Source organism: Ovis canadensis, chromosome Y, assembly GCF_042477335.2.
Source record: "Ovis canadensis isolate MfBH-ARS-UI-01 breed Bighorn chromosome Y, ARS-UI_OviCan_v2, whole genome shotgun sequence".
NCBI classification, from domain to species: Eukaryota; Metazoa; Chordata; class Mammalia; order Artiodactyla; family Bovidae; genus Ovis; species Ovis canadensis.
In genome coordinates, this window is record NC_091271.1 from 6,847,002 (window position 1) to 6,872,050 (window position 25,049).

Sequence of the window (25,049 nt, forward strand, 5' to 3'; positions counted from 1 at the left end):
TTTTTGAGGCTTCTGAAGTTTGGAATAGTCTAATAATTTGGTGTGATAAATGGCAAAAATTTGACAAACGATTTTGTACGTGAGGAAAATTCTGTGAAAGAACTTTCCGTGGGCTAGTAGCTTGCGGCTTTGATAGGTTCCCTCTTTATTTCTCCTTCATGGTATTTTCAGTTCAGTCGCTCACTCATGTCTGGGTCTTTGCGACCTCATGGATTGCAGCACGCCAGGCTTCCCTGTCCATCACCATCACCCAGAGCTTGCTCAAACTCATGTCCGTTGAGTCGCTGATGCCGTCCAACCATCTTGTCTTCTGGAGTTTCGGCTTTAGCATCAGTCCTTTCAGTGAATATTCAGGGTTGATTTGCTTTAGGATTGACTGGTTTGATCTCTGCTTTCCAAGGGGTTCTCAAGAATTTTCTCCAGCCCCCACAATTCAGAAGCATCAATAGCCTTCTTTATGGTCCAACTCCCACATCCATACATGACTACTGGAGAAAACCATAGCTTTGACTATATGGACCTTTGTCAGCAAAGAGATGTCTCTGCTTTTTAATACACTGTCTAGGTTTGTCATAGCTTTTCTTCCAGGGAGCAAGTGTCTTTTAATTTCATGGCTACAGTCACCATCTGCAGTGATTTTTGTAGCCTAAGAAAACAACATCTGTCACTGTTTCCCCATCTATTTGCTATGAAGTGATGGGACTGGATGCCATGATCTTAGTTTTTTCTGAATGTTGAGTTTTAAGCCAGCTTTTTCACTTTTCCACTTTCACCTTCATCAAGAGGGTCTTTAGTTCCTCTCTTTCTGCAATGAGAATGGTGTCATCTGCATATCTGAGGTTGTTGGTATTTCTCCCGGCAATCTCAATTCCAGCTTGTGTTCCATCCAGCCCAGCTTTTCTCATGATGTACTCTCTATATAAGTTAAATAAGCAGGGTGACAATAATGCATCCTTCACATACTCCTTTCCCAATTTTGAAGCGATCTGTTATTCCGTGTCCGTGACATTTTTAATTTTGTCAGTGATAGTTTGGGAGAAATCTGTTTTCTCTCTTGTTACATATAATCTCTCTGTCCCATTCTCAGGTTTACCCTTTACCTCACCAAGCTTCAGCTGTCTTCTGTCTGGCCCTTATGAGAAAGATGCACTGACCCCAGATGTACAGAATCCGGTGTTGGGCATTGTGCATACCCATCTGTTACAAAAGCCACTCACGTTCTTATGCTTTATGACTTGAAGTCAGAGGACTGGTCCACTTCCTTCTGCACCAGACAGACCCCTGCGGACAGGAATTCTGTTGTTCCCTAAACTTTGTGATGCTTTTCAGCTACCAATGGTTTCTGAGCATGGAGTGTGTGTGTGTGTGTGTGTGTGTGTGTGTGTGTGTGTGTGTGTTCAGCTACCAATGGTTTCTGAGCATGGAGTGAGTGTGTGTGTGTGCATGGAGTGTGTGTGTGTGTAGGGGGGTGGTCCATCGTGACTTGCACACCTAGTTGTGTGCAGCTATTCATTCCCTCTGGAACTTTGGAGAAGATGATGAGTTTGACCCCTCTCTGCTCGGGAGTGGAAGCCTGGAGGGGTGGTTGGAACAGATCGAATAGCGCTCTGAGGATTCGGGGCAGGAGGGTGGGCAGACAAGGCCCGTTCCCCGCCTCTGTTTGAAGCTGGAGAGGTCTGTCTTAGAAATCGCCGAGAACCCTTTCTCTTCCGAGCACGGTAGTTTTCAAGAGGAACCGTGGGGGTCTGAGATCTCAGAAGTGCTCTTCTCTGACCGTGCCCAAGACTCCATGCCATTAGTGAGGGACCGGGGGGGGGGGGGTGCGGGGGGAAGAGGTAGACGGAGGCATGCAAATTCATATGGGTGTTCCGGATGAAGGAGAAAGGACTGGCTTTTATGTAGACTCTGTTCCCTGGCAATCCATTTCATTCTCTCTCCGCCCGTTGGAGGAAGATAAAACAGTCGTTTCAAGGTAATATTTATGTAACCTACAAAAATCTCGGTCAGGTGAGGGAAAGACGGAATCTGGGTTAATATGACCGTCTCCTGAGTTATCTCCCTGATTGTAGGCTTTGGTGTGAAACTAATGAAAGAAGATGATTTTGATTTGTGTTAGACTCTTCAAAGTCATCTCAGTAAAATAGTCTTTTTTTGCATGGTAAAATGACTTCTAAAGCTTTCCTTTGTAAGAACTTACAAACTGAATGTTGCTCAACACAGTGTTAGGCAGAACTTATTGCATTTTTAAGACCGTTCCAAAGGAAAATAATCCTAAAGGATATCAATCCTGAATATTTATTGGAAGGACTGGTGCTGAAGCTGCAATACTTTGGCCGCCTGATGCAAATGGCTAACTCATTGGAAAAAACCCTGATGCTGGGAAAGATTGAAGGCAGGAGGAGGAGGGGACGACAGAGGATGAGAAGCCATGAGCATATGAGGCCATGTCCCCAAAAATGTCTGCTGGGTGACAGCAGAGTCTTCAGATATCGCTAAGGTCTTTACTCTTCAGCTGTGGAGTCCGGAGGGGAGAGGTCACTTTCCCCTGGACTGTGGACCGTAGACACAGTTCTTGCGATACAAACAGCGAAAGGAGATCTGGAATATTCTCAGGATGTTTCTGAGCAGAGCAGCTCTGTTGAGTCAGCTGAGAGAAGCAGATGATGGCTTGTGAGTCTGTTGGGCCCTGTTGAGTTTGTAGTTTTGGGGGTTTGCAGGCAGCAAAGGGGGTAACTGTCCAGAGAGGTTTTTCTCAGGAATGTGTGTGCACGCTCAGTCCAGTCAGCCGTGTCTGACACTGTGTGACCCCATGGACTGCAGCCCTCCAGGCTCCTCTGTGCATGAGATTCTCCAGGCAGGAATCCTGGAGTGGGTTGCCGTTTCGTCCTCTAGGACACCTTCCCCGCGTCTCTTATGTCTCCCGCATTGCCAGGCGGATTCTTGACCAGGAAGCCGCCTGGAAAGCATCCCGAATGTTAATAGTGCTCATCTTGAGAAACTGGAATGCAGAGTGATTTGGAGCCTCACTTCATGGCTTTTTAAGCATGACTTGTTAAACTTTAAAGTTTTATGCATACATAGACACATGTGCGCGCTTACTCAGGCGTGTGCAGCCAGGCGTCCGCGTGGGCACACACAAAGGCCCCAGTCACCGTACACAGGACGCGTGTCGTGGGACTGGACCCCGATACCCGGTTTTAATGCCCAGCATTTTCCCCAGGCGACTGTAACTTCCTGTGCCTGCTGCCCACCTCTGGTTGATGATGTGTGTGGCAGTGATAGAAGACCACAGGACCTCTTGTCGTCTTCTGCTCAGGAGTCCAGAGTGGAGTTGCGTTCATGTTTTGAAAGTAGTTGGTGCAAGGTTTCATTTTCACTGCGGCAGATTTCAGCCTGGTTTTCTTTTGGACGTGTCAGTGGGTTATGTTGTAGGGTCTCCTGGACACCTTTGTGCTACAGAAGCGGAGATGGTTACCCAGAGGGCTTGAATGCAAACATACAACCCCCTACAAATATGGAGAAAGAACGCTCCTGGCGCGTGAAACAGTCTTTCGAAATGCTTGTGTTCCAGCATGTATGTGGAGAGAATGTGGGATGTTTCCCCACGCTTAACTTTGACCGTGGAGGCTAAGAGCATGGGTTTGGGGGAACAGCGGAGGGGGTCATTCACACGTACGCGTGTCTATCTGTTCCCTCACGCCTAACTCCTCTCCCATGCACGCTGCCACGCACCACTGAGCAGAGTTCTCTGTGCTGCTGTTTTTGGCTGAACCCCAATACAAAATGCTTTCGGTGTTTAAAAAAAAACGAAAAGGGAAATTAAAATTTAAAAAGTATGGATTGGGGACTTCCCTGCTGCTCCAGTGGGCAAGACTGTGTGATCTTAAAGCAGAGGCCCCAGGTTTGATTCCTGGTCAGGGAACTAGAGCCTTCTAGAGCTGCAACTGAGACCCAGGGCAACCAAATAAATAAATTTTTTTTATTTTAAGGAAAGAAAAAGAATGTGGATTCAGGGTGCCGGCATTTCATAGCACGCTGTGGCCGTGGGTGCTGCCCAGTGGCTGGGAAGAAGCCTTTGGCTCAGCTTGCCTCGATTGGGCCGCCTGTTTGGGCCTGGGAACGCCGTGGTTGCATTTCTCTGGACCTTTGAGGTCACATGCTTCCGGTTTGGGTGTTTTAGGGGGAAAGGATGGTGCAGCTGTTGTGGGGGTGAGGACTAGGCTGAACCCCTAGCCTCAGAGGAAGGCAGACACCGCGGCCTCTCTGGGACTGTGAATTTGCAAAAAGTGCCGCGTGGCTTTGTGACCCTATGGAAATGGTCCGCTGTCGGTCTGATTATGCATGATGGAGGGATGGTCGTCGGTGTGAGAATTACATAGGCTCAGAGGCAGAGGTGAGTGAAAGCTGGCATCCTTTGAGGTCCAGCCTCCCTGGAGGAGGAGGTGACTAGGTTTTGCTCCCCAACCAGCTCCGGGGATCAGTATCGCTCCAGCCTGAAGGATGAAACTTACAAGACAGACGCCTCGTCCAACCTGCTCCCTTGACCACAGTTCTGTAGAGACCAGGGGCCTCTACAAAGAGCCACAAATGCATGGATTTGCCTAAAGGCGTAGGAAGGCGATTACTGCCACGGGCCCACGTAGTTTAGACTGAACTCTGCTATGTCTGGTCACTCTTCCCACCGCCACCGCCTGACTCTTGTGTCAAGCTTCATAGGTTCCAGATGGTTCTCACATTTTGCCCACGTTGGTTCTCAATACTCAGCCTAGGCAGAGCGATGGTGCTCCCAAGACATCCCAGGTCTGATGGTGCAGCCTGTGACCCTGTGCCATCACACGGCCGAAGGGAAGGTGCCCACTAGGTCCGGGATCTTGAAAGTTGGGGGGTGTTGTCTGCTTGAGCCCAGAGTGCCCACCTGGGGTGGGGGGTGTCTGAGGGAGTAGAGGGGTTGGACTTGGAGATGACATGTGTCCTGGGAGGCAGAGGTTGGGGGGGCCCATGGGCCGAAGAAGACGGATGGCTTCTAGGAGCTGCACGAAATTGGGACCCTGTATTCTTCCCCTGAAGCCTATAGATGGAGCACAGCCCTATGACCCCTGTAGACCCCTCACCCCTAGACGAAACATCAGTCCGTGTTGCTTAAGAGAGCTGAGTGTGTGTTAAATGGCCGTGGGAGACTTAAGATGGCGGCACACTTGTCCAGGTGCTCCAGGTCAGGAGTTTCACATGCTGGCATGACGCCGTTCAGTTACCAATGGGTGTGACGTCACGCTCCAGGACTTTGCAGTGAGCAGTACAGCCTGGTTGTGTTCAGTTGTGTCCCTTCTTGCTAATCCTTATTCTGCCCAGTGTGTGACAAGTGCTGCTAAGATGGGGCAGGTTTGACCGTGTTCTTTGGCATGACCTGGCAAAAAAACAGTCCTACAGAAATCCGATTCTGTAATGAGGATGCTTACTCCTTGGAAGGAAAGTTATAACCAACCTAGACAGCATATTAAAAAGAAGAGACGTTACTTTGCCAACAAAGGTCCGTCTAGTCAAAGCTTTGATTTTTCCAGTGGTCATGTATGGATGTGAAAGTTGGACTATTAAGAAAGCTGAGCACCGAGGAATTGATGCTTTTGAACTGTGGTGCTGGAGAAGACTCTTGAGAGTCCCTTGGACTTCAACGAGATACAGCCAGTCCATCTTAAAGGAAATTAATCCTGAATGTTCATTGGAAGGACAGATGTTGAAGCTGAAACTCCAGTACTTTGGTCACTTGGTGCGAAGAGCTGACTCCTTGGAAAAGACCCTGATGCTGGGAAAGATTGAAGGCAGGAGGAGAAGGGGACAACAGAGGATGAGATGGTTGGATCTCATTGCCGACTCAATGGACATGAGTTTGAGTAAACTCCGGGAGTTGGTGATGGACAGGGAGGCCCGGCATGCTGCAGTCCCTGGGGTTGCAAAGAGTTGGACACGACTGAGCGGCTGAGATGAACTGAACTGAATGAGCATGCGGTCCAAAATAGAAGGGCCCTTTCACAGAAATGAGCTAACGCTAAAGTCAGTGAGCTCCATACATCTTTTCAGCAGTGCCGAACTTGACGACGTGTGTGAACAGCCCCTGCAAAAGGTCGATTAGCTGCTGGGCAGTTTTAAAAGATGTATTTCCCTGTCATTCCTGAACCTTTTGTCATGTGTCACTAGAGAAAATTGAATTTCTTAATCCACTTATATCAAATTTGAAATTCATTTAAACTGGGGCTTCAGGTGTTAGGATTCTGGCGTCCTCATAAGCAGATTTTCTGGTGAGTTTCCCCTTCTGGATTCTGTTGTGACTATGCCAACAAACGGTTCACCTGTTCAGTTTTCATCTCAGACCAGCTGACAGTCATGTTATGTGTAAATATGATTTGACTCAAGAGCGTTTATTGTTCAGGTGTAATTTGAATCAGAAAGCCTATCTATAGGCCTCTTCCCAACTAAAATTGTGCAATGATGCATTTCACATTAGAGGCAGCGCACTTATTTAACTCCTCTGTATCAAAGCAAATGAGTTTCATTTTTTTAAAAAAGGTGGAACTTGTCTCTGGAATTTTCATTGTGCGATGCCCACGTAACCATGGTTTGTTGAACATTTGTGTGCATATACACAGATGATCTTTGCTTTAAGAGTCAGAAAGGTGTTTTTTAAAAAAGCATGAAAAGAAAGCAAAGCAAGTTTCTGAGACATGCTTGACCTGTCAGAATTCACCTGTTGTCAGGGTTCAATTCAATGATTTTTACCAAATTTACAGAGTTGTGTGGAGTAGGAGCCCCTGGTGGCTCAGTTGGTAAAGAATCTGCCTGCAATGCAGGAGACCTGGGTTTAGTTCCTGGGTCAGGAAGATCCCCTGGAGGAGGACACGGCAACCCACTCCAGTGTTCTTGCCTGGAGAATCCCATGGACAGAGGAGCCTGGCGGGCTGCAGTCCGTGGGGTCACAAAGAGTCGGACACGACTGAGGATGTACGCAGGTTGCACACACACAGCTGTGCACCCAGTGCCACAGTATAGGTTTAAAATACTCCCACTTTTGTCTTTAAATTTATTTTTACTTTTTGGCTGCAGCCCGCAGCATGTGGGATCTTAACTTCCAAGACCAGGCCTTGAACCTGCATCCCCTGCTTTGGAAGTGCGACATCTTCACCACTGGACCACCAGGGAAGTCCCCACATACGGTTTTAGAACACTTATCACCTAGAAAGAATCCCTGTGCTGGTTGGTACTCCACACCTCCCCCCGTCACCCGTGAAGCCTCTGGGAACCACTCCTCTGTTATGTGTGTCTGTGAATTTGCCTGTTCTTGGCATTTCAAATAGGTGGAATTGTACAACGTGTGTCTTTCGGGTCTGGCCTTTCGGTATAATGTTTACAGAGTTCATCCCTGTTGCAGCATGAATCAGTATTTCTCTCCTTTTTTTCAATTGTTGACTGCTATTCTGTTGAGAAACCTGTATGCAGGTCAGGAAGCAACAGTTAGATGTGGACGTGGAACAACAGACTGGTTCCAAATAGGAAAAGGAGTACATCAAGGCTGTATATTGTCACCCTGCTTATTTAACTGCTATGCAGAGTACATGATGAGAAACGCTGGGCTGGAAGAAGCACAAGCTGGAATCAAGATTGCCGGGAGAAATATCAATAACCTCAGATATGCAGAGGACACCACCCTTACGGCAGAAAGTGAAGAGGAACTGAAAAGCCTCTTGATGAAAGGGAAAGAGGAGAGTGAAAAAGTTGGCTTAAAGCTCAACATTCAGAAAACGAAGATCATGGCATCTGGTCCCATCACTTCATGGCAAATACATGGGGAAAGAGTGGAAACAGTGTCAGACTTTATTTTTTTGGGCTCCAAAATCACTGCAGATGGTGACTGCAGCCATGAAATTAAAAGACGCTTACTCCTTGGAAGGAAAGTTATGACCAACCTAGATAGCATATTGAAAAGCAGAGACATTATTTTGCCAACAAAGGTCCATCTAGTCAAGGCTATAGTTTATCCAGTGGTCATGTATGGATATGAGAGTTGGACTGTGAAGAAAGTTGAGCACCGAAGAATTGATGCATTTGAACCTTGGTGTTGGAGAAGACTCTTGAGAGTCCCTTGGACTGCAAGGAGATCCAACCAGTCCATCCTATAGGAGATCAGTCCTCTGTGTTCTTCATTGGAAGGACTGATGCTGAGGCTGAAACTCCAGTGCTTTGGCCACCTCATGAGAAGGCTTGGCTCATTGGAAAAGACCCTGATGCTGAGGGGGATTGAGGGCAGGAGGAGAAGGGGATGACAGAGGATGAGATGGCTGGATGGCATCACTGACTCTATGGACATGGGTTTGAGTGAACTCTGGGAGTTGGTGATGGACAGGGAGGCCTGGCGTGCTGGATGGAGTTCATGGGGTTGCAGAGAGTCAGACATGACTAAGCGACTGAACTGAACTGATTCTGTGGTGAGTGAGTATAGCACATTTCACTTACCCGTTCCTCAGTTGCTGGACACGTGGGCTTTTCCCACTATTTGGCTGTTATGAACAAGCTGCTATGGGATTTCCCTAGTGGCTCAGATGATAAAAGAACCTGCCTGGCGATGCAGGAGACCTGGGTTTGATCCCAGGTTTGGGAAGATCCCCTGGGGAAGGGAATGGTAACCCAGTCCAGTATTTCTGCCTGGGAAATCCCATGGACAGAGGAGCCTGGTTGGCTACAGTCAGTGGGGTCACACAGAGTCAGACGCGACTGAACGACGTTCACATAAGCCACTCTGAACATCGCGTGCAGGCTTCAGTGTAGACAAGCGTTTTTGTTTCTCTTGGGTTTACTCCCCAGGGTGGAACTGCGAGACTGTCTGTGTGTGTGTAACTTTCTAAGAAACCGCCAGTGTTCTCCAGAGTGGCTGTGTGGTTTTGTGTTTCTGTCCAGGACACGTGAGCGTTCCAGTCTCTCCACATCCTCCCTCAGCACTCCTCATCATCTCTCTAAGAACGTCCTGACCTCCGTTTATAAGGCCCAGAGTGTTGCTCGTCGAGGAGGGATTTAGGGGATGTTCAGCGCCTACTCTGGGAGTTGGTGATGGACAGGGAGGCCTGGCGTGCTGCGATTCATGGGGTCGCAAAGAGTCGGACACGACTGAGCGAGTGAACTGAACTGATCACCTACTTGATGAAACACCGTGCGTTCCTTGAAGCAATAAACCGAGCGAATCTTCTGTCTTTTTGAGTTTCTGCAGTGTGATGAACGTGGTCTGAGTGGATGGGAGAACTGGTGAAGGATTCTGAACAGAGGCAGGCAGGGTGGGCACTCCCGGCCCTCAAGGGCCCTCAGACACTCGGGGCTCGGGCACAGACTGTGAGTCAGGACTCCTGGCTGGTTAGGTGCAGTTTTTCCCGAGACCGTAAATTCCCAGATTGAGCACCGCTCCTTATGAGTCTCTGCTCTTCACTGTGCATTCCCGAAGCCCCTGCAAGAAGATGCCCCTGGACTCTTTAACTCCCCTCTCGTTTATGAGAGTTGACTCATTGGAAAAGACCCTGATGCTGGGAAAGATTGAAGGAGGGAGGAGAAGGGGACGACAGAGGATGAGATGGTGGGATGGCCATGAGTTTGAGCAAGCTCTGGGAGTTGGTGATGGACAGGGAGGCCTGGCGTGCTGCAGTCCATGGGGTCGCAAAGAGTCGGACATGACTGAGCAACTGAACTACAGCAAGTCTTTGTTTTTGGGTTTCTACTTTCATGACCTAATGACCAGCCAAAGACACATGGAGGGGGAAAAAAAAGGAAGATTGAATTGTAAGCCTTTGGAAAAGACCCTGATGCTGGGAAAGACTGAAGGCAGGAAGAGAACGGGAAGGTAGAGGATGAGATGGTTGGATGGCATCACCGACTCAATGGACATGAGTTTGAGCAAGCTCCGGGAGATGGTGAAGGACAGGGAGGCCTGGTGTACTGCAGTCCATAGGGTGGCAAAGAGTTGGGACACTGCAGTTCATGGAGTTGGACACAGCGGAGTGACTGAACGACAGACTCTTCTTTATGCAGAAGCCCACGTCTGGGACCCTGGCATCCTTAGTTCGTTGTCCTAGAACCTAGTCCGTCTTGATTATCGACTTGTCTCTGGTATGTCAAGTTGCCATATAATTTATCTCTGCAAAGTGGCACTCTTCTGAGAGAGAAAAGGACTTCCCTGATAGCTCAGCTAGTAAAGAATCCGCCTGCAATGTGGGAGACCCCGGTTCGATTCCTGGGTTGGGAAGATCCCGTGGAGGAGGGATAGGCTTCCCACTCCAGTCTTCTTGGGCTTCCCTGGTGGTTCAGTTGGTAACCAGCACTTTGAATCATTACTTTGAGGCCGTGCGGATCAACTCGGACCATCTCAAGCAGAAGGACGAGGGATTTGTTACTCTCCTGAAATAAAGGTTGTAAACAGCTCTGGGTGTTTCTCCTGAAATTCTCCACTCAAATTTGCAGAAGGTCTTTTTCTCTTTAAAAAAATCATTTATTTATTTATCTGGCTGCGTTGGGTCTCAGTTGCATCCCTTGTGATCTTTGTCATGTCACATGCCGTCTTTCATTGTAGCACCCAGACTCTGTAGTTGCCATATGCGGGACCTCTGGTTGTAGCCCTCTGGCTTAGTAGAGCCACGGCATGTGGGAATCCTAGTTCCCCGACTTGGGATTGAACCTGTGTCCCCTGCCCTGCAAGGCAGATTCTTCACCACCCAACCACCAGAGAAGTCCCTGGAAAACTTTCAGTGCCAAGTGCTTTGTTTCTCAGGAGACCAGGAAATTTGTTCAGACACACACACACAGACACACACACAGACACACACACACACACACACCAGTGTGGTTCCCATGTCCCATGTCATGTGTGCTGCTATTCTGCAAATACCTGCAGACCCATGTATTGTGATGAATACAAACAGAAATACACACACACACACACACACATACACACACACATACATACACACACACACACACGGTGCGGTTGCTGCTATTCTGCAAATACATGCAGACCCACGCATTGTGATCAATACAGACAGAAATAATTACAAAGGCTTCCTGAAATTTACGGCTGTGAGGTAGTCTTGCCTTTAGGACTTCTCCCCCCCCTTGAACAGTAGGTAATAAAAATGTAGCTTTCTTTTTTTAGTGTAGGTGGTTTTGCAAGGTTTTTGACACTTAAGAAAGATCGTTCTGTTTGTGTGACTGGGGCATCGCTTACCATCGCAAGGAATTGTTTGGCCCAGTGGAAGTCGTAGTGTGATCTCGCCCATACCGTGGGTTACTAGGCAACCGTTAGAAGCAATACTGGCGAAGTGGGGTATTTATTGGCTGTGAAATGTGTTTACGATAAACAGAGATGTGTTTCTGTGACCTCCTCCCCCAACAACAGACCTGCAGCCCAGTTGGCACTTTGAGCACTTGTGAGACATACCCCTGGAGTAAACGAGGCCAAGGGGCGGTCTGCAGGCCGCTGCCGTATTCAACTTGATTTACTTAGCTGAGCTTTGGTGCCGGACGGTTATCTGACACTGAGGGTTATTTTAAGAAGTGGCCCGGTCACCTGCTGGACCGCACTTAGGAGGTTCGAGGCGTCCCTAGCCAGGGGAGAAATTTTGCCTGTGTGTCCAACTCTAGAAGGCTCTGTGTTTCGGATCCTTGTATCTTGTTCATCTTTTGCATACTGTGAATCAAGCATCCATCTAATCATATTTGTTTCTTTGAAGACACAGCTAGGAAACTGTGAATCTTCCAGTTGATGTAAAGTTGTGTCTGGTGGCTGACTTAAGCCACTGTGCTGACCTGTAAGCTTTATCTCATCTTTTGTGACACTGTCTTTTGTTGGCCCTGAATTCTCCCCAGTTAGGGCTTCCCTGGCGGCTCGGTGGGTAAAGAAATCTGCCTGCCATGCAGGGTTCGATCCCTGGGTGGGGAAGATCCCCTGGAGGAGGAAATGACAACCCACTCCGGTGTTCTTGACCCATGGACAGAGGAGCCTGGCGGGCTGCAGTCTATGGGGTCACAAAGAGTCAGACTTGACTAAGCACACACTCAGTGAATTATTTTACTTTTGCTAGTGTGTGTGTGTGTGTGACCTACCTCAAATCATTTTCTCCCTCTCTTTTCCCAGGTGGGAAATTCTTAGGCATTTTTGTGAATGAGAGAGCACGGTCGCTTCTTGGAAGTTCTGTTGGCTTACAGTGGCTTTTGAATTCTGATGTGCTGGCGGCATCTTATTTTAGTCTGGAAACTTTGTGATGAACTCCTTCAGGGCAAACTGTGTGTCTGAATTTAGTATGATGAGGGCAGTGTCAAAGGCAGCTGGTGAGCAGACCCTGGTTAAACTTTCTAGGGCCTTGTAAGCCTGAAAACTAAAGTTCTTTAAAAGCAGTCTATGAAAGGAAGATTTATAACAAGTAACAAAGGTTCTGAATCGTTTAAATTTACTGGGCGGGGGCAGGGGGCTGGGAAGAAACCCATTAAAAAATGAATTCTTGGGCTTAAAGGTACATTGAATGAAGTGGAAATTGTTTTTCTGTCTCCATCAGTGTGGCTAGGCAGTTGCCTCTAAACTCCACTGAATACTGGGCTTCAGTGCCTTGAATATGCATCATCACTTGAGTTGAAAAGCAGGAAATGAAATCGAGGTTATGGAAGTAAAAGGGTTCACACTGATCTCTCCCTAAGCAAGTTTAAAAGAATTGGTGCAGGAAGCATAGCTGTTTCTCCACTTTGGAGGAGGAAAGATTTGGAATGACTTTCTGGATTAGTTCAGGGCCTCAGCGTCTCCCTGTCGATAAGAGCCTCTGATTTAATAGGTTTGATGGGCCAGGAGCTGTTCTGTGTATTTTTACTTCCTGGGTCTCTGTTTTTCCCCCCCGCCGTGTGACGGGCTTTGTCCCGTTTTTACAGGGAGAGGGAAGTACGAGGTTCACAGATTTCTTGTCTGGAGTCAGAGGTATCCTTGGTGAGCAGGCTGTGAGCTGATTCCAGAATGAATGGACGGCATTGGTGAAACTGATTTTATCCAATGACTTGTGTGGCGTTCTGGGCTTCCCGGGTGGGCACTCGTGGTAAACAGCATAAGAGATGCGGGTTCGATCCCTGGGTTGGGAAGATCCCCTGGAGGAAAGCATGGCAAGCCACTCCGGTATCCTTTCCTGGAGACTCCCACGGACAGAGAAGACCGGTGGGCTACAGTCTGTGAGGCTGCAGAGAGCCAGACACACACGCCGCGTGGCCCGTAGGCATGGTTGTGCATGCAGTGAGCTCTCTCAATCCGTTCCCCTAAGGTCAGTTAGATTCTGTCACTCGGTCATGTGTCCCCCTTTGGACAGGGCTCCCCTGGTGGGCTTACTGGTGAAGAATCAATGCTTGCGGGTGCTGGAGATGTGGGTTCAATCCCCAAGTCAGGAAGATGGCAACCCGCTCCAGTGTTCTTGCCTGGGAAGTCGCATGGACGGAGGAGCCTGGCAGGCTGCAGTCCGTGGGGTCACCAAAGAGTCAGGCACAACTTAGAGACTCAATAGAGACAACCCTTCTCGAAGAGGTGAGGGGCTGGAGGCATGAGAAATCCTGGCCCAGGGGCACGTATGACCAGCAAGGGGTGGATTGTCCCCGAGCTTCTGGCCCAAGCATGCACACTCCTGGTTACTCGATCAAGTGCATCCCGGATGGAATAACGGAGGGTGTCCACGTCACAGCCCCAAGAGCCTCTAATGCCAGCTGTCTCTTCTCACTTTGATTATGAGACTTCGGGAGGGTGCCTGGAGGAACTGTTTCCGGCGGCTAACGTGTGGCTTCAGCAGGGAGCTTGCAGACAGGGTGAGACGTGACAGGAGGCTTGAAGACGCTCCTGGGTTGGACTCATGGGTTCTCTCAAAGGTCTGAGGCTGGGGGATGCAAAACCCGTGAGGGGAGCTTGTGAACAGGTGGGGAAGGAGGTGGGCTTGGGTTGTGGCCGGGCCAGACAGAGTCTGGGCTGTGTGCGTGAGCCAGGTGTGGACAGATGGCAGGTGTGTATGTTCCGTGAGCTGTCAGCCCTTGCTGGTGGTGGGAAACCTTCGGTTTCAGCCCCAGATGTGGCAACGTGGAATGTCTCCGGCCTATGTAACATATTAAAAGGCAGAGACATCACTTTGCCGACGAAGGTCTACCTAGTCAAAGTTATGGTTTTTTTCCAGTAGTCATGTGTGCGTTGGACCATAAAGAAAGCTGAAGTGCCGAAAAATTGATGCTTTGGAACTGTGGTGCTGGAGAAGACTCTTGAGAGTCCCCTGGACTGCACGGAGATCCAACCAGTCCATCCTAAAGGAGATCAGTCCTGAGTGTTCATTGGAAGGACTGATGCTAAAGCTGAAACTCCGATACTTTGGCGACCTCATGCGAAGAGTTGACTCATTTGAGTAGACCCTGATGCTGGGAGGGATTGGGGGCAGGAGGAGAGGGGGGCGACAGAGGATGAGATGGCTGGATGGCATCACCGACTCGATGGACATGGGTTTGGGTGAACTCCGGGAGTTGGTGATGGACAGGGAGGCCTGGCGTGCTGCGATTCATGGGGTCACAGAGTTGGATGCGACTGAGCGACTGAACTGGACTGAACTGATGCATAATATCCCTTCCTTCTGGAACCTGCTTCCTCTCCCATCCCAGCTCTCCAGGTAGTCACAGAGTCCTTGGCTGGGCTCTGCCATGTTGTACAGCAGTTCCTCATCAGCAACCCAGGAGGTGACATTTGCAGAACTTAGATCCGTGAGTTGGAAGGTGTGTGTGCGCCTGCGTTTTCAGACTCTCTTCTTGAATGAGCTGATCGTTGCCATTGGTGTCCTGGATTCTGAGGTGTTTATGTAAGCACAGCGTCGAATTGAATCGTCTTCCCAAAGGGATCTTCTTAGAGCTATGTCATTAAATGAAATTGAGGACCATACAGTTGAGCTTTCCAGGTGAGGCGGGGAGGGAGTAGGAAGTGTTTGCAGATGACAGAAACAGCAACGTCAACACCATATGCTGCTCAGAAACATGTATGACGATTTCAGCCAGTAGATAACACGTCTTGTGCTTGACAATTACGTTGAAGAGGACTGCTTAGACAGGAAAACTGAGGTGAGAAGCAATGTGGTAAATTCAATCAAGGCTTAAAAATGGTCCACATCAGGGGGGAAAAAAAAAGTTATCTTAATGGCTCATTGCAAAATGTGGAGAGACTGCTTTGGGAGATGAGGAGAAGATTAATTAGGATTGTTTTGTACACTGTGGTATACTCACAGTGTCATCTCTAAACCAGAAACTGATGTCTCACCTGAAGGTTATTTTTATCCTTTGGTGTGGTTCTCCGTGTAGAGATCGTAGTGGCTATTGATGGACAGTTGGCTGAACAAGAAAAAGATCGTGTTATCCTAATGCTTTTTTTAAGTGCTGTGATTTGTTTTCTCTCGTTAAATAAAATTTCACACCACCAAATAAAATTGCCTGCCAACATACTCTGTGCGACTGGTAGATAGTTGTCATGGGCCTGTTTTTTTTTCTTCCTGTTGATAGTAGCTCTGGGTGGTTATATAATTAGAAGACCAGCTGGGTCATGTTCATACCATATTTTCAGGTGACAAGTCCCGTCTTAGTCTCTCCGTGTGAAATTTACTTGGCCTATCGTGGTGTGAGTTGGGAAAGCACTTTCCATTTATCACGTGTGACGTGTGTATGGTTCAGCCTGCTGCCGTGCTGGTGGCTGTTGAGTCTCCCAAGTCGTGTCCCGCTCTTTGCGACCCTACGGACTGCAGCACGCCAGGCTTCCCTGTCCTTCACTATCTCCTGGACTTTGCAGCAAACTCATGTCCATCGAATCAGTCATGCTATCCAACCATCTCATCCTCTGTCGTCCCCTTCTCCTCCTGCCTTCAATCTTTCCCAGCATCAGGGTCTTTCCCAATAAGTCAGCTCTTCGCGTCAAGTGGCCAAAGTGTTGGACCTTCGGCTTCAGCATCAGTCCTTCCAGTGAGGTGAATGATGCATGTGTCTGTATAGCAGTACGCATGTGCTCAGACACGTCGGTGCAGGCTCGCAGGCATTGATTTTGCCAGTTACAAGGATGAAATACTTGTTATTAGCGTCATAACGCATTGAGGAAGAAATCCAGTTTATATAAATGTCCTGGTTAGTGTCCTTATTTGAATAACTCGTACTTCTAACGCTGAGCTTGTAAAAAAATCTACAAGCATAATAAAACGTCACTTTGCAGGACGGAGTGCATATTAAATGACTTAGCAGAAGAGTAGATGGAGAAAATGTGTTTCCCTGTTGATCCTTAAATTTAAAATGATCGGTGTTTCCTGAATTTTAATTTCCCTATACCTAGAGTGCCAGTGCTAGCTACAAGGGCTTCCCTTGTAGCTCAGTCGGTAAAGAGTCTGCCTGCAATGCAGGAGACTTGGGTTCAATCCCTGGGTTGGGAAGATCCCCTGGAGAAGGAAATGACGACCCGCTCCAGTACTCTTGCCTGGAGAATCCCATGGATAGAGGAGCCTGGCGGGTACAGCCCATGGGGTTGCAAAGAGTTGGGCACGACTGAGTGACTTTGACTTCACTTCGCTAGAATGCGAGTGTGGTTGTGTCTCTTCAGAGCTGAAATTAGAAGAGTGGCCTTTTTTTGCGTGGCGATCCTGCTCTTTGTTGTAAATGCACAGCTGTGGCGTGCTGGCCGTGTTCTGTTCTGGACTTTCATAAAGCGGTTCCCAGTGGTTCTGATCAGGCAAGACGCTGGGCAGCTTTGTGGTGGGTCGTCCGGTTTGGTTTTGCTCTGTTTTCTGTCCCTGTTTACTGATCACAGATGGACGCCAGTTTGTGATGTTTGTGACGTTTGTTGAATGAGTGAGTGAATGAACGCACAGAGAAGGCCTTTGCCAGCTGCTCTAGTTGCTGTCCCTGGGAGCACCCATCACGCAGAAGCAGTGCCTTTTTGCTAGAATACGTGTAGAGAACCATGTTCTATTGCCAAGTATGCTGAGATCAGGGCTCCGTGACAGCCATCAGGGGTGGCATTCGAAGAAGTTGCCGTCTGCAACTTAGCTGTCCCCTGAGTTTTATTATTTTTAACGTTTCACTTCTACTTTATGCTGTGATGCTGTGACTATGATACAGATTTCTCTTTTCTGTGAAATACGGAGGCGACCTGGGCTCTCCTCATGGCTCAGATGGCAGAGTCTGCCTGCAATGCAGGAAACCTGGGTTCGATCCCTGGTCCGGGAAGATCTCCTGGAGAAAGGCAAGGCTACCCACTTCAGTCTTCTTGCCTGGAGAATCCCATGGACAGAGGAGCCTGGTGGGGCTACAGTCCATAGGGTCGCAAAGAGTTGGACATGACTGAGCAACTTTCATTTCCTATCTCCCCCTCAGGAGAGAGAGGACCCTTGGCTGCCCTGTTCATACATTGGGTATAATAAAACATCGTCTTACGGGCAGATGGATGCTTCTGCTTGTCTGACATCATGCCAAAAGGTCCTCCAACTCTTCCGAGGAAGGAGACCCCTAAGGAATTACATCCTGGAACCTCATGCTGGAAATAGTAACCGAGGGGATTTAGGAATCGCTCTCACTTTTTTATTCCATGTTTAATATCATCTTAAACATCATTTAAAACATCTTAAGGTCATGCTAAAGGCACTGACCTTCCTCGGTTGCTTTCTTTTCCTCTCGGCGTCATCTTTAGGTTTGTGCCGTCACACATGGTAGCCCCCGGCCATGTGTGACTCTTTAAACTTAAATTAACGAAAAGCAAATTCCATTTACAGTCAACGCCTCAGTTGTACTGTCCACTTCTCAACTGCTCAGTACTCACACATGGCTAAGTGAATCCCCGTACTTGAGTGCATGCTCTGTTGTGCCTGACTCTTTGCGAGCCTGGAGTCCGCCAGGCTCCTCTGCCCGTGGAATTTTCCAGGCAAGAATATGGGAGTGGGTTGGCATCTCCTATGTCAGAGGATCTTCCCGAACCAGCGACTGAACCTAGGTCTCTTTCGTCTCCTGCACTGACAGGCAGGTTCTTTACTATGAACGCCACCTGGGAAGCCCTTACTTCCCAGCGAGTCACTCAGCCGTGTCCAACTCTTTGTGACCCCATGGACTATACCGTCCATGGAATTCTCCAGGCCAGAATACTGGAGTGGGATTCCCTTCTGCAGGGGGTCTTCCCAACCCAGAGACTGAACCCAGGTCCTCCCGCATTGCAGATGGATTCTTTACCAGCTGAGCGACGAGGGAAGCCCAAGAATACTGGAGTGGGTAGCCTATCCTTTCTCCAGGGGAACCTCCCGATCCAGGAATCAAACTGGGGTCTCCTGCGTTGTAGGTGGATTCCTTACCAGCTGAGCTAGCGGCGAAGCCCTTTACTTCTCAGATAGGAAGTAAATGAATACCTTACTGGGCAACAAAGATACAGTGCAGGAAGTTTTGTCAGACAGATGAGAGATAGTTATTCAGATTTTGCCTAATAAGTATTGCAGGGAAACAGGGGAAGAAGGCAAAGGGAAGGAGGGGGATCTCCAATCTGAAGAAGACAGAAATTTCAAACCAAATCACTAAAACATAGAATAGAAATTAAGCATATCAAAAGTTACTACTTGAAATCTCATCAGCATTTCCTTGTAGAAAATCAGGGATAAAGGCAGCGTCTAAGGACTAATTTTTTTTTGGATGGAAAAGAGTCATAGGAAGGGCCTGGAATCAGAATGACATCATATTTCTTAAATCGGAAAACAGGCTGAGCTTAGCATTCTGTGAAAATTTATTTTCACTCAGAGTTTTGCGTTCATTCCCTCACAGGTTGTTAATTCAGAGTAGCATAAAGAGATTCGTCCATACTCAGGATTATCAGCAGGCTTCTAGGTTTCATACATCACTTTTCTCAGGAAGCTGCTGCAGAATGGGTTCCATCGAAAGGAGACAGTAAACCAAGAAAGGGGGGAGACTTGGGGTCCCTGAGACAGAGAGAGGCGGCAGGAATCGTCACAATGCTGGTGGTGCGATCTGGGGCATCTGGTCTCAGCAGATCTCACTCTGACAAGTAGAGACTGGAGCAGAGTCCAGAAGCTTCACGAGGAAGGTTTGGTGTGTGTATATATATTTGGGGGGGTCAGGAGAGCAGTGGTTAGGGTGAACACAGAACTGCCAGGTTATCTGAGTGAAAAATTGGAAGATGGTGGAAGGTTGTTGGAGGAATTATCAAAGAGAAACAGAGGCAGCCAAATCATCCCAGGAAAATTAAAGAGTTAGACCTAAGAAAGACATCATCACCCTACTGCATGCTTGCCTGAAAGTGCCTGTTCCACTGTCAAAATAGCATGTGTAGAGTTTATATGTAACCAAAACATGTTACACTGTTGGAAAAATGTGGGAGGGTAAGCCAGGATGGCTGGCGGGAAGTTCAGTTCAGTTGCTCAGTTGTGTCCAATTCTGTGCGAGCCCATGGACTGCAGCATGCCAGGCCTCCCTGTCCATCACCAACTCCCGGAGCTTGCTCAAACTCATGTCCATCAAGTTGGTGATGCAATCCAACCATCTCATCATCTGTCATCCCCTTCTCCTCCTGCCTTCAATCATTCCGAGCATCAGGGTCTTTTCAAATGAGTCAGTTCTTTGCATCAGTTGGCCAAAGGATTGGAGTTTCAGCTTCAAACTGAATAAAGGATCAGTCCTTCCAATGAATATTCAGGACTGATTTCCTTTAGGATGGACTGGTTGGATCTCCTTGCAGTCCAGTGGACTCTCAAGAGTCTTCTCCAACACTGCAGTTCAAAAGCATCAATTCTTCTGTGCTCAGCTTTCTTTATAGTCCAACTCTCACATCCATGCATGACTACTGGAAAAACCATAGTCTTGGCTGGATGGACCTTTGTTGGCAAAGTAGTGTCTCTGCTTTTTAATACGCTGTCTAGGTTGGTCATAACTTTTCTTCCAAGGAGTAAGCGGAATTTATAAAAACAAAATCTTCATCCGTATGTGAGAAAACCAAGTAAGCGATCTCTAAAGTTGATAGGGTATATCACACAGCAGCTTATTTAGAATCATGTGAGTCCATGACAAGGAATATTGCCGACTGTAGAAACGATTATGTGATTCGAATGTGGTTGCTGTGGAGAGCAGAATTGAGGATAGGGGATGCTGGAAAGTTTGCAGCTGAGGTGAGAAGTCTTGCTTCACCTGTAGTGTATGTATTCTGTTACTTTGAAAAGAATAAGCATGATACACGGTGTATACCTTCTGCAGAATTATAGAGATGTTGGTATGGGGACTTCCTCAGTGGTCCAGTGGCTAAGACTCCCCCTTCCCAGTGCAGGGAGCCCTGGGTTAAATCTCCCTTCAGGAACTGTATCCCACATGCCATAACTAAAGAGCTTGCATGCTGTGACTAAGACCCGGCACCACTAAATAAGTTTTTTTTTTTAAAATATAGTTCAAATGAGAATTTCTCAGCCATGGCAATATTGACATTTGAGCCAGATATTACTAGCTGTTTATGAAGGGGGCTGTTCTATGTGCTGTAGGAGCTTCAGCAGCATCTCTGGCCTCACTCGATGCCAGTAACATTCTTCCTGGAGTCCTGAGGACTGAAAATGTTTCCAGACATGGCCTGGTGTTCAGTGACGGTGGCTGGGGTTGGGGAGGGCAGGGGACACAATCAGCCCCATTGGAGAAAGCACAGATTTAAAGGATTAACCATCTGGTAGGTTCTAGTGACTCGATGAATGTGAGTTTGAGCGAGCCCCGGAACTTGGTGATGGTCAGGGAAGCCTGGTGTGCTGCGGTCCACGGGGTCACCGAGAGTCGGACATGACCGAGCGACTGAACTGAACGGATGTTTCTAGTGAGGTGGCTGAACCTAGAGCATGTTATTCGGAGGGAAGTCAGTCAGAAAGAGAAAACCGAATGTCGTGTATTAAGGCATGTATATGGAATTGAGGACTTCCCTGGTGGCTTAGATGGTAAAGAAAGCGTCTGCCTGCAATGTAGGAGACCCAGGTTCGATCCCTGGCTTGGGAAGATCCCCTGGGGAAGGAAATGGCAACCCGCTCCAGTACTCTTGCCTGGAAAATTCCACGGATGGAGGAGCCTGGTAGGAATCTAGAAAGGTGGTGCTGATGAACCTATTTCCAAGGCAGGAATAGAGACAGGCTTGTGAACACAGTGGGTGAAGGAGAGGATGGAGTGGCCTGAGACAGTGTTACTGGTATGTACATAATACCACCGTGTGTCACCTGGGCAGCTCAGCTGGTAAGGAATCTGCCTGCAATGCAGGAGAGCTCAGTTCGATTCCTGGATCAGGAAGATCCCCTGGAGAAGGGAAAGGCTACCCACTCCAGTATTCTGGCCTGGAGAATTCCACTGGACTGTACAAGTCCATGGGGTCGGCAGAGAGTCAGACACGGCTGAGCGACTTTCACTTTTCACTTTCACGGGTGAAATAACTAGCTCCTGGGAAGCTGCCTGTATAGCGCAGGAAGCCCAGCTCTCTGTTCTGTGATGACCTAGAAGGTTGGGATGGGGTAGGGGGATGAGAAGGAGGTTCAAGAGGGAAGGGACATACTTGTACCTAGGGTTGAATCACATTGTTGTACAGCAGAAAGTAACACAGCATTGTAAAGCAAATGTCCTTCAATTAAAAGTAAATTTAAAAAAATCTAATATGGACTGAATCATCCGAATATATAAAAAGCACTGGGCGGTATTGATAGTGCAGGAGACGACAGCTTCATCATACAGAACCTGAACTCTGCAAGTAGGTGGCAAATGAAGTGGTTCGAATTCTCTGGCATTGAGACCCCTCCCGCCGGAATGTATCTTAGCTGCTGGGGCTAGGCTGGGTTAATTCCGGGCTCTCTTAAAAAAAGAAGAGGACTCGGGAGGAAACGGCAGCTCCTGTGTCATGCTCTGTGGTTTCGGGAAACATATTTTAGATTTTTTCACATTTTTTTTTTCCCCATGATTGTACAACTTGAGTTTCTCCAGGGTGAACATGTTAATCATTATGGCAACTTCAGAGGAGGGGAAAAAAATTGCCTTGGATGCATTTCTGTGCTCAGGTGGCTGTGGAACACACACGAATGCCTCTTCACACCCGTCTGCCGCCCCCCCCCCCCCCGCCCTCCCCACTCCCCCCCCCCGCCCTCCCCACTCCCCCCCCCCCCGCCCTCCCCACCCCCCCCACCCCCGCCCTCCGCGTCCTCCCAAAGCAATGCCTTTGCAAACCCTTAGTTCCCTGCAAGGTGTTTTCCCTTAGAATTTACCAAGGAAGTCAACGGGAAAATGGTTCCTCCGATTTTCCTTTTTGATGTGGGTGAAACCTCATAAATAATTTAATACCCTCATTTCACAGCTGAGGAGTCTTTGGTCCAGAGAGAGTTTCTTATAATTAATTAGGAGCAAAGTGAGGCTTGTAAATCTGTTTCTCTCTCTCTTTTTTTTTAACTTTTTTTTTAACTGAGTATATGTGCATAGTAGTTTGGTGGAAGGAAGACAGAATGGAGCAGGGGAGTGGATCATGCATGGGGCACCTTTTGCCAGCCCTTTGATAGAGTTATCCCTTGGTCTGCAAGGGGATCCAACCAGTCCACTCTAAAGGAGATCAGTCCTAGGTGTTCATTGGAAGGACTGATGCTGGAGCTGAAACTCCAATATTTTGGCTCTCTGTTGCGAAGAGCTGACTCATTTGAAAATACCCTGATGTTGGGAAGGGTTGAGGGCAGGAGAAGGGGACGACAGAGGATGAGATGGTTGGACGGCATCACCGACTCAATGGACATGAGTTTGGGTAAACTCCGGGAGTTGGTGATGGACAGCAGACCTGGTGTGCTGCGGTTCATGGGGTCGCAAAGAGTCGGACACGACTGAGTAATTGAACTGGAACTGGTAGAGTTAAAGGATTCTGAGCACTGTCTGCCAAGAGGGTGGGCCCTTCCTTGTAAGCTTAGACAACACGTGGTGGGGGCGTGGGTAAAAAAAGAGCAAGACTGGAAGTTCATGAGGTGCCCTTTAACCCCAGTTCCTGGTGGTCCAGATGTGTTCCTTCGAGGGGTAGGGGGATTCGGGATGGTTTGAGAGCAAGTCAGAAAACAGCTTGGCTGTGGTCCTCTGCTGAAGCTCCAATGCTTTGGCCACACGATGCAAAGAACTGACTCATCGGAAAAGCCCCTGATGCTGGGAAAGATGGAAGGCGGGAGGAGAAGGGACAACAGGATGAGATGCTTGGATGGCCTCACCAGCTCAGTGGACAGGAGCTTGAGCAAGCTCCGGGAGTTGGTGATGGGCAGGGAAGCCTGGCGTGTTGCAGTCCATGGGGTCTGCAGAGTCGGACACGACTGAGTGACTGAACGGAACTGGTCCCCGGGTCTCCCGGCTCTGGTCGTTGGGCGGCCCTGGAGCCCGCATACACCACCACTAGCAGCTGTTCTTACGCTGGGCGGCCCCAGGACTGAGGTTGGTCTACGCTGATCGGGCGGTGGGGGAGAGGGGTCTCTTTCCTGTGCTGCGTGGGGCTCCCCTTTCTCCCCCACCAACCAGCCCTCCCGTACTCTGCTGTCAGCATCCTCTTTTCCGAGCACCCGCCCAGAACATTTTGGCAAACTTCCATGCCCTCTGCTTGCGCCCACCCGTTGACCTCCAGTACCGCTCATGTGTGGCAGCTGCTTTACCTTCCTCTTCACCTGACTTCTTGCAGCAAGGGATGCTGCCACCTCCGTGAAGTCTTCCTGGGTTTCTTCCATGCAGGGAGCAGATGCAGAGAAGACGGCGTGTGTTCGTCCTTGTCATCCTATCAGCCACGGGCCCCGCTCGAGTCCTCCTTCTCGGCGGCAGTTACTTGCTAGTCTTCCCCTGGTAATCTGAGTGGCGGCTGTCACTAGAAGCCAGGAATGCCGCACTGTCTGGGGTCTTCATCCCACATGGCTGTGCTCTTGTTTCTCTGTCTCCCTGGCCAGGTCCTCCTCCTCTGGGTTCAGTGGTGGCCTTTACATTTATAGAAGTACCGTCGAATCTATTACTTATCAGATTCTTTCCCATGGTGGGTTATGAGAAAGATACTGTAATTCCCCGGGCTGTGCAATTTAGTTGGGTATCCATTTTATCTACATTCATAGTAGTGTGTATATCTTAATCCCGAATTCCTCGTTTATCCCAGCCCTTCTTCCCCCTTTAGTAAGCATCAGTTTGTTTTCTGTGTCTGAGTGTGTTTCTGTTTTGTAAAGAAGTTCCTTTGTAGCATTTGTCTTTTTAAAAATTGTTTATTTTCTGTGCTGCACAGCTTGTGAGATCTTAGTTTGCCCCCTGACCAGGCATTGATTTGGGGTCCTGGGCAGTAAGAGGTCAGACCACTAACCACTAGACGGCCAGGGTATTACATTTATTTTTGGACTCCACGTGTAAGCGATGTCATGTGATATCACTTAACTTCATGCGTGTCTGACTCTCTGCGACCCCATGGACTGTAGCCTACCAGGCTCCTCTGTCCGTGGGATTCTCCAGGCAGGAATACTGGCGTGTGTGGCCATGCCCTCCTCCAAGGGGATCTTCCCGACCCAAGGACGCAACCCAGGTCTCTTGCGTCTCCTGCAGGCAGATTCTTTACCCCTGGCGCCACTTGGGAGGCCTTAGCAGATTCTTTACCCCTGGCACCACTTGGGAAGGCTTAGTGCGATAATCTTGAGATAATCTCACTGGGGTGACCGTGCTGTCCAGGGGACACTGGGCCGCGAGGGTCAGCTTCGTTGTCACACCCTGGGGGGTGGACGGCAGGATTCCTATGGCGTCGCGTAGATAGGGCCTGAAATGCTGTTCAGAGTCCTCTCACACCGGGCGCAGCCCCCCATCCCCACCCCCATCCCCAACCCAGAGAATGCTTGCGTGCCTGCTGAGTTGCTTCAATTGTGTCTGATTCTTCGTGACCCCATGGGCTGTAGCCCACTGGGTTCCTCTGTCCATGGGATTTCTCTAGGCAAGAATGCTGGAGTGGGTTGCCATGCCCTCCCCCAGGGCAT

General features: G+C 48.7%; 1 protein-coding gene and 1 non-coding gene across 6 annotated transcripts in view; both read left to right on the plus strand.

Annotated features, from left to right (window-relative positions):
- Window positions 1-25,049, plus strand: part of LOC138431416 (F-box-like/WD repeat-containing protein TBL1X) — a 247,993-nt gene that overhangs the window by 66,196 nt on the left and 156,748 nt on the right. The window lies entirely within an intron of this gene.
- TRNAC-GCA (transfer RNA cysteine (anticodon GCA)) lies at window positions 20,985-21,060 on the plus strand. The gene has a single exon. It is a non-coding gene; the product is annotated as a tRNA-Cys (tRNA).